The following is a 10581-nucleotide window of genomic DNA, read 5'->3' on the forward strand; positions in this document are numbered from 1 at the left end:
CACGACAACAACATCGGTTTGTTGTACTATCATTGGCTCATAAGTGATGGTTGTCGGATAAGAGAAACTCCCATATAGGTCTTGATAGTACTTTGAGTCGGATTGAGTTGAATGGTATGTGATTGGTCCCGTATAAACCATATTCTTGTTTAGACTTAGGACACTTGATTGAGTATTTATTTCTCTTGAGTCGAGATTTTGAGTTGATTTGATACTTCCTTGGTGTTTGTTTCATTCAGCCATTTTACATACTCATACATTCCACGTACTGACGCCATTTGGCCTGCATCGTTTCATGATGCAGAGAAAGGTACTAGAGATCATCAACCGGCGCACCGTTGAATGTCTACCCACTCCCAACTAGTTGGTGAGTCCTCTTAGTCTTCGGAGGATGCCGAGATTGTCTTCATAGCATTATTTTGTCTCTTTTATTTTGATTGTTGGTAGCCACGGGCTTATCATCGGCACCTCCTAGATTGTTGATAGAGTCTTCATAGACTAGAGTGTGGAAATGTTGGATTGTTCTTTTGAGTAGTTCTATTAAAGTTGTTTGTTGATTTGATAGTTGTTTGGCCTTCGACCCTAAATTATGAATAGTATTCCTGTGATTGATTCTTCCGCAAAGAGAATGTAATTGAATAAAAGTGTGACTGGACTAGGTGGTTCGCTTGAAAGTCAGAAGTGGCTTTCGAGTGCCAGCCACGCCTAGGATACCCTCCCGGGGCATGACAAACATGGTATCAGAGCCCAGAGTTCAAGAGTCCTAGGAGGTCTATGAAGCTGTGTCTAGTAGAGTCTTTCTTATGGGTGTGTTGTGCACCACACTTATAATCAAGAGGCTATAAGACATTAAGAATTGTTTCACTTCCTTCATACTCTGAATTTGTGCGATAGAGTTAAACTCTATAAACTTCCTTTCTAATTCGTGCATTTATACGTTATAGATAATGCCTCCTAAATGTACTGCTAGCCAGAGGAATGCTGATAACGCAGAGATGCCATAGTCAGAGGTACGCCTATCGAGGGCTAGAGGCTGACCGACGAGGTATGCGGAGGCACCTCAAATGCCTACTACTCTGCCTGCACCAACTTCGGAAGCAAATTTTCGAGAGGCGATTGCTATACTCACTCAACTAGTAGCTGCCCGAAATGGTAACCAGAGTTTGCCAACTCTTAGCTCTAGTTCCCAAGAACCGTCTGCTGACGCCAGAATTAGAGACTTTCTGGGAATGAATCCCCCGACATTTACGGGGTCTAAGGTTGATGAAGACCCCTAAAATTTTATTGATGAGATGTGGAAATTCCTGAAAGCTATGTATGCTACGGATATTGAGGGGGTTGAGTTGGTGTCTTATCAGCTCAAGGATGTGGCAAACATCTGGTATAACCAATGGGAACAAGGTAGAGGTGAGGATGCTGAACCTGCTATGTGGGATGAATTTGAGGGAGCCTTTCTTGATCACTTCTTTCCCAGAGAATTGAGGGAAGCGAAGGTGAAAGAGTTTGTGAATCTGAAACAAGAAAGTATGACTATTAAGGAGTATAGTCTAAAGTTCATCCAACTGTCCAGATATGCTCCAGAGATGATCCAGATGTGAGGTCGAAGATGAGGAAATTTGTCTCTGGCTTGGAAAGACATGTGAAGAAGGAGTGCAAAGCGGCATTGTTAATGTCCGACATGGATATTTCAAGATTAATAGTGTATGCTCAATAGGTGGAGGATGAGAAGAGGAAAGACAGAGAGGAACATCTAAGAAATAAGGCAAAATTAGCGGGGCATGAGAATAAACAGAGGTAAAACAAGGGCAATAGGTCCTTCTTCCATAAAAAGCCTTCCAACTATGCCTCATCTACCGCCAGTGCTCCTATGCCGCAGAACAGGTATGATCGGCAGGGACAGAGTCGCCCAAATTTCAGACCCCAGGGCTCTCAATCCCAGGCTAGCGTGGGTCAAGGTTCGCAAGGGAAGCCACCATGCGGCAAGTGCGGTAAGCTCCACTTGGGAGAGTGCAGAGCGAGAAGGGTTGGTTGTTATAAATGCAGCCAAGCGGACCATTTTCAGAAGGAGTGTTCAATATGGGGGAACAGAGCCCAGTATTCTACCACCACACCACTGATAGAGGTAATCAGAGGGGCACTACTTCAGGTTTGAGCGGAGGTATAAACCGTCTGTATGCGGGTAGTCGCCAAGATCAGAAGGACTCCCCAAACATCGTGACGGGTATGATTCGAGTCCTTTCTCTTGACTGTTATGTTTTGATGGATCCGGGTGCCACCCTATCTTTTGTGACTCCTTACATGGCAAGTAAATTTAATAGAATTCCTGAATGTCTTTATGAGCGTTTCTGCGTAGCTACTCCTGTCAGCGATTCTGTCATAGCTGAGAAAGTCTATAGAAATTGCACTGTGTCAATTCATCACAGAGATACCTTGGTTGAATTGGTTGAGTTAGACATGGTTGATTTTGATGTGATCCTTGGCATAGACTGGATTTATGTCTGTTATGCCTCTATTGATTGTATGACTCAGATTGTCAAGTTCAAATTCCTGAATGAGGCTGTCATAGAGTGGAAGGGTAGTCCTGTCATGCCTAAGGGTAAGTTTATTTCATACCTTAGGGCCAGAAAGCTAATCTCAAAAGGGTGTATTTATTACATTGTCCGAGTGAAATATGACAAGGTTGAGTCTCCATCCCTTGAGTTGGTTTCGATTGTCAATGAGTTTCCCGAAGTCTTTCCTAAAGACCTGCCCAGAGTCCCTCTTGATAGGGAGATAAACTTTGGGATTGATATTCTTCCTAATACCCAGCCTATCTCAATCCCTCCATATAAAATGGCTCCGGCTGAGTTGAAAGACTTGTTAGATAAGGGATTCATTAGGCCGAGTGTCTCACCATGGGGTGCTCCGGTCTTATTCGTGCGAAAGAAAGATGGGTCCCTTAGAATATGTATTGACTACAGGTAGCTGAACAAGGTTACCATAAAGAACAAATACCCTCTCCCCAGGATAGATGATTTATTTGATCAACTTCAAGGTGCCACTTGTTTCTCAAAGATAGAACTAAGGTCGGGCTACCATCAGTTGAAGGTGAGGGAGTGTGATATCCCAAAGACAGCTTTTCGGACCCGCTATGGCCACTTTGAGTTCTTGGTGATGTCCTTCGGGTTAACTAATGCCCCCGCAGATTTTATGGATCTCATGAACCGAGTATTTAAACCATATCTTGATATGTTTGTGATTGTATTCATAGATGATATTTTGGTTTACTCCAAGAATGAGGAGGAGCACACCCATCATCTTAGAGTCGTCTTACAAACTTTGGAAGGCCAGGTGTTGTATGCAAAGTTCTCCAAATATGAATTTTGGCTTGCGTCAGTGGCTTTTTTAAGCCATATTGTATCTGGATATGGTATTCGGGTTGATGATCAGAAAATTGAGGTAGTGAAAAATTGGCCCAGATCCACATCCCCGACAGAGATCAGAAGCTTCTTGGGTTTGGCCGGCTATTATCGAAGGTTTGTAGAGGGATTCTCATCCATATCATCACCGTTGACCAAGCTGACCCAAAAGAAGGCTAAGTTCTAATGGTCCGATGCTTGTGAGGAGAGTTTCCAAAAATTGAAGACCAAGCTAACCACTGCTCATGTTCTAACTTTGCCCGATGGAATAGAGGGTTTTGTGATCTATTGTGATGCATCTAGGATCGGTTTGGGCTGTGTGTTGATGTAGAGGGGGAAGGTGATAGCCTATGCTTCAAGACAACTTAAGGTTCATGAGAGGAATTACCCAACTCATGACCCTGAGCTGGAAGCTGTGGTATTTGCCCTTAAAATTTGGCGCCACTACTTGTATGGAGTGCACGTTGATGTGTTCACCGATCATAAGAGTTTACAATACGTCTTCAGCCAGAAGGAACTCAATCTGAGGCAGAGGAGATGGCTCGAGCTACTCAAAGACTATGATATGAGCATCCTCTACCATCCAGGTAAAGCTAACATTGTTGATTTAAAACCTTGGAGTTGTGATGAGTCGCAAAGGATTTGTTAAATGAATAGAGGAACGATTGGATAGGTTTGTATGTTGTTATAAATGCATATTTAATCTACTCTTGAAAGATATGATTGGGATTGATCGGATTGTATGATTGGGAGAGGTTTGATTGTGATAGAGTTGATGAGTTGACAAGGGTGTAAATGAGACTTGTCGATATGATTTGATTGAGTTGAGTGGGTGGAGTTTTATGAGCATTGAGTCTTGGGAGGAGTATCGAGCACCGAATTGGGTAAGAGTAACTAATAACTCGAATCCAATAACTACGTCGCCAAACGTAGGAGGAGATTGAACCGTTAAAGTCGGATGCTTCCCTAAATTTATTGTCCTAACATTATAGGACTTGGTTGGATTGGATCCATGATTGGTTGATTCGTTCATACCCTGGCAAAGTATGAATGGATACGGCAACAACGTCGGTTTGTTATACTATCACTGGCTCATAAGTGATGGTTGTCGGATAAGAGAAACTCCCATATAGGTCTTGATAGTACTCTGAGTCGGATTGAGTTGAATGGTATGTGATTGTTCCCGTCTAAACCATATTTTTGTTTAGACTTAGGACACTTTATTGAGTTGTTATTTCTCTTGAGTCGAGATTCCGAGTTGATTTGATACTTCCTTGGTGTTTGTTTCATTCGGCCATTTTGCATACTCGTACATTCCATGTACTGACGCTATTTGGCCTGCATCGTTTCATGATGCAGAGACAGGTACTAGAGATCATCAACCGGTGCTCCGTTGAAGGTCTACCCACTCTCAGATAGTTGGTGAGTCCTCCTAGTCTTCGGAGGATGCCGAGATTGTCTTCATAGCATTGTTTTGTCTCTTTTTTTTGATTGTTGGTAGCCATGGGCTTGTCATCGGCACTTCCTAGATTGTTGATAGAGGCTTCATAGACTAGAGTGTGGAAATGTTGGATTGTTCTTTTGAGTAGTTCTATTAAAGCTATTTGTTGATTTGATAGTTGTTTGGCCTTCGACCCTAAATTATGAATAGTATTCCTGTGATTGAGTCTTCCACAGAGAGAATGTAATTTAATGAAAGTGTGACTAGACCAAGTGGTTCGCTTGAAGGTCAGAAATGGCTTTCGAGTGCCTGCCATGCCTAGGGTACCCTCCCGGGGCGTGACACATAATGTCGATGAAGGGGATATTATACTAAATTCCATAGTTTCAGGGCATTTTAGGCTCCTCTTTATCTTGAAATTACTTAATATATGATCTCATAAGATTGACCTGATTTTTTTTCCATAGTAAATTAAAAATAAAATAAAAAAAGGTTAGCCCTCTATTGTGTGCATTCCCCTTCCCCATGCCCCCACCCCACCCCACCCCACCCCTCACTTCCTTTATCTTCCACTCTATTTAAATTATAATTATTTTAAAACTTATGAAAAATAAGAGAGAAAAATGAGGAAACAATGATGACATTATATAGAAATAATTAGTTCAATAGAAGATTTAATTTATTAGGCAACTATGTACGTATACTGCATTGTTTTGCGCATGTGTATCCAAAATTAAAAATAAAAGAATGTAAATAAATTTTTCTCCTATCCCCAACCTCACCCCCCACCATGATAATAATACAAATTAAAAGATATGAACATGTGATTTCATTTTGAGTTTGAGTCCCTCATATCCTTATTAAGAATAATAGATTAGAAAGGAACAAAAAGAGAGAATGAACAAGGCAAATGAATGATTAATAAAAAAAGTATTAATAAAAATAATAATATTTTTTAGCTGCACAATTAGACGGGGCGAATACGGATTTCAGTTAGATCCCTAGTTATGAGTTGGGTTATAATAGTTTGAGGTTGAAAAATGTGTGGGATATGACAACAAATTGCATTAGGAAAGCAGCTATAGAGGTACTAGGGATATTGAGGGGTATTTTTGGTGGCCGCCCAGGAGATTGGTAGTGGAATGGAGAAGTTCAAGTCAAAGTGAAAGCAAAGAAGGTTGCATATACAAATTTAGTGGAGTGCGCGGATGCGAAAGAGAAGAGGACACTAAAGGAAGTATATAAGACGACGAAGACGGAAGCTAAGGTAGCGGTCACGGCTGCTAAGACAGCAGCTTTTGAACGCTTGTATGTCGAGCTAAGGAACAAAGGTGGAAAAAAATTGTATAAGCTTGCAAAAGAGAGAGAGAGAAAGGCTCATGATTTGGATTAAGTAAAGTGCATCAAGGATGAGGAAGGAAAGGTATTGGTAAAAGAGACCCTTAATAAGCAAAGATGACAAACATACTTCCACAAACTCTTAAACGAAGAAAGAGATAGAGACATTGTGTTGGGTGATTTGACGCACTATGATAGACTCCGTGACTTTGAGTATTGTAGTTGTGTTAGGGTTGAGGAGGTTAGACGTGCTTATAGTAGGATGAAAAGGGGAAGAGCGACCAGACCCGATGAGATTCCGATGGATTTTTAGAAAAGCTCATACAAGGCAGGTGTGGAGTGATTGAATAGGTTATTCAATACTATTCTTAAGACGGTAAGAATGCCCGAAAAATGGAGGTGGAGTACAATGGTTCCATTATACAAGAATAAGGGTGATATCCAAAACTATAATAATTATAAGGGTATCAAATTGCTAAGCCATACTATGGAGGTTTGGGAAAGAGTGTGGAAATGAGGGTGAGGAAAGGGGTGTCCATTTCTGAGAATTAATTTGGATTCATGCCAAGATGTTCGACTACTGAAGCCATCCACCATATACAGAGATTGATGGAAGTATAGGGAAAGGAAGAGTGACCTTCATATGGTGTTCATTGCCCTTGAAAAGGCTATGACAAAGTCCCGAGGGATGTTCTCTAGAGGTGTTTTGAGGCTAAAGATATCCCGATGATGTATATTAGGGCGATAAAGAACCTTTACATGGAGATAAGACTCGATTTAGGACAGTGGGAGGAGATTCAGAGCACTGCCCTTTTGAAATGGGGCTACATCAAGTATCAGTTCTTAGTCTTTCTTATTCGCCTTGGTGATGGATGAGTTGACTCGATCTATTTAAGAGGAGGTGCCTTGGTGTATGTTATGTGCAGACGATATAGTATTGGTTAATGAGACACGAGACAAAGTTAATGCTAGGTTGGAGGTTTGCAGACAGATTTTGAAGTCCAAAGGGTTCAAGTTGAGCAGTACCAAAACAGAGTATTTGGAGTGCAAATTCGGTGATGTGGTAAATGAAGTGGACGTGGAAATAAGGCTTGCCAAACAATCTATTCCTAAGAAAGAAAGTTTTAAGTATCTTGGGTCCGTACTATAAAATAGTGGAGACATAGACAGTGATGTCACACATCGCATTGGGGTGGCATGGATGAAATAGAGGCTTATTTCTGGAGTCTTGTGTGATCAGAAGGTTCCACCCAAACTTAAAGGAATGTTTTATAGAGTCGTGGTTAGACCATCCTTATTATATAGGGTGGAGTGTTGGTCATTCAAAAACTCTCATGTTCATAAAATGCATGTTGCGGAGATGGAGATGTTGAGATGGATGTGTGGGCATACTAGGAGCGACAAGATTAGGAATGATGTTATTCGGAAAAAGGTAGGAGTGGCCTCTATGGTGGAAAAGATGAGAGGAGCGAGGCTGGAATTGTTTGGACATGTTAAAAGGAGGGGCGTTGTCGCCCTAGCGAGAAGGTGCGAGATGTTAGATGTAAGGGATCACCAGAGGGGTAGAGGTATACTGAAGAATTATTGGAGAGAGGTGATTAAACATGATTTGATGCAACTCCATATTACTGAGGATATGACCCTAAATAAAAAGGAGTAGAGGACACGTATTAGGGTAGAAAGCTATTAGCGGTGAAGGTTAGTGGAGATTTAACGTGTTATCTTGTGTATCGTGTTTCTATTACCAAATTATTTTATGGTTGTTATTGTTTCTTCCTTGTAGACTTTACAATTGTTATGTTGACTAACTATCATGCTTTCTTCATTATTTCCCCATTTTGTTTTACTTGGGTTTGAGGCACTTGAGCTGAGAGTCTTTCGAAAACAACTTCTCTGCCTCCTCGAGGTAGTGGTAAGGTCTGCGTACACTTTACCCTTCCCAGACCCTACTTAGTGGGATTTCACTGGTATGTTGTTGTTATTTTGAATTTAAAATTATTTTATCTCCCATCTAATTTATTTTGTTTAAGTCAATTATTCATACTTATTTAGTGCATTTTTAAGATATATATAAGTCATCTATTTTTAAGGAATAGATTTAAGTTATTTATATGATTCAAGCAGATAAAACTCATCTAAAGAGCAAAATCGCAGCAAAAATAGTGAATCAATATCTCTAGCCATTGTTGTCACTCAAGATGGCGCAGAATTTAGAAGAAGAATTTGTATGTCGGGACCCTCTAATCCGGGATACTCTATATAGAGATGTTCTCCCATCAAAAACATCTGATAGCAATTACAAATAAAATGGGCAACAGTTTTAGGAGATTTTGGGAAACATAGTAGTTACATCACATAATGGTGAGAAGGAGTTGTAATTCCATGTAATTTACTGACCACATTTTAATAGGTAATGCCAATGTTCTCCCACAATTGGTTTGTATATCTAATCCCATAAGTGAAATATAATACATAAATTATGACAATAGTTCCTCTAAGAGTGAGTAATATCTTCCATGTATCATAATGTATTATGCCTCAAAACCTTAGCCCATACTACTTAATGAAAAAACCCAACATTTATTCTAGGTCCATATTTGAACGATATTACACAATAATAATATGAGAAATATCTACATAATAGAGTTTCAACAATATTCATTCTTACAATGAAATTTACATAGAGACTAAGTCCCATACTGACTAAATGGTCCTTAAATTTTCGAGGTGGCATGCCTTTAGATTAAAAATCAACTAACATAAGTTCAGAGCTAATGTGTTCAATGATCACTTTCCTATCTTGAATACATTTTCTTATGGATTGGATACTTGATGTCGATATGCTTGTTTTGACGATCACTTTTGTTATTCTTAGATAGAAGGACAGTAGCTGAATTTTCACAATATAACTTTAATGGCTTAGAGATAGAGTCGCCAATTCTTAGCCATATACAAAAAATTTCAGCCATACACCATGTGAGATATCCTCAAAACAAGAAACAAACTCAGCCTCTGTAATGAAAGTAGTAACCAGAGATTGTTTTGCACTCCTCCAGCAATAATGATTTTTAGTACTGAGAGCTAGGAATCCTTACCGTGCAACTACATGGCAACAACACCCCAATTGGACATTAAGAAATGCAAAAAGGAAGACTCAGGCAGCTAATGTTATACCCCAAAAATTTTTAAGCTAAGACCCGAGTCATTCTTCTTATTTGTATAGGCTCGAGTACGATAAATTTTAATTGTATATATGTTTTAGGATCAATTACTAAGTATTTGAAGTGTATTAGAAGTGAATTAGTGTCCTAAGGAACCTCTAGTACTAAGTCGAGTTCAAGATCCTTTACCGATTGAGTTTTCGTATAAGATCATACGAAGGTCAACTTCAAACAAGCATATCTCTCATAATATGAAGTGTTAGATGGACCATAACCTATAAAATTAAAGGTCTTTAAGTCCTCTTTCCAACGCCACCAAGTTTGCCTCATTTTGAGTTCGGAGTAAAGAGGTATGACCGTTTTACTAGAGACTATTGCTGCAGTAGTTTGGGGCCTGGAGTGGCGCGCCAGTAATGCGCCTGAAACTGTTTTTAGTAGTTTGGGCCGTAGCGTGGGGCGCCAGCAGTGCGCCCGAGTCCGTTTTTCAGATTTCTTTTAATGAAGGGCATTCCACACTTTTCCCCACCTTTTTCAAACCTAACCCAAGCTGTTTTGCGACTAAAATTCGTCCCTTATCAATACCTTAAGGGTATTTTCTCTCATTTAACAGTTAGAACATTGAGAGAAGAGAATTGGAGAGAAGATGAAAAGCGAGGTTTCAAGATTTTTAATCCATTCCTTCGATTTCCAGGTATGTAAGGCTTATCATAACATTGGATTGAGTTCATCCACATACTCTACATCTAATTCTATCGATTGTTGAGAATGAGTTGAGTCTAACCTAGTTTCTTGAATTCCGAATGAGTTAATTCTTCTTCTGTTGTGTTCCGTATGATTATGAATTGAGATTATTGTTGTTTTCTAGCTCTTAATTGATTGAAATTGTTGTTCATGAATACTTTCTGTGAACCCTAATTGATTTGACAATCATGACTTTTACATATATATTTTTGAGTAAAGACAATAGTTTTTATGCATTGATGAAGAGAGTGATTTGAACTAATATTATATATATATATATATATACACACACTAGAGCTGTACAGGGCAAACCGATAAACCGCACCAAACCGACAAACCGAACCAAATCGGAAAAAAAAACCGACTAGTGGTTTGGTTTGACTTGGTTTGGTGTTTGGAAAAAAACCCGACCATTATAGGGTTGGTTTGGTTTTAACTAAAAAAAGTCAAACCGAACCCAAACCGACCCGATTATAGATATACTACTTTTAAATTATGTTAT

General features: G+C 39.6%; 1 pseudogene; it reads left to right on the forward strand.

Moving 5' to 3' along the window:
- Positions 1 to 2076: 2076 nt before the first annotated feature.
- On the forward strand, positions 2077 to 8163 carry LOC129890461 (uncharacterized; annotated as a pseudogene).
- Positions 8164 to 10581: the final 2418 nt, after the last annotated feature.

The sequence above is a fragment of the Solanum dulcamara genome, chromosome 5 (assembly GCF_947179165.1).
Source record: "Solanum dulcamara chromosome 5, daSolDulc1.2, whole genome shotgun sequence".
NCBI classification, from domain to species: Eukaryota; Viridiplantae; Streptophyta; class Magnoliopsida; order Solanales; family Solanaceae; genus Solanum; species Solanum dulcamara.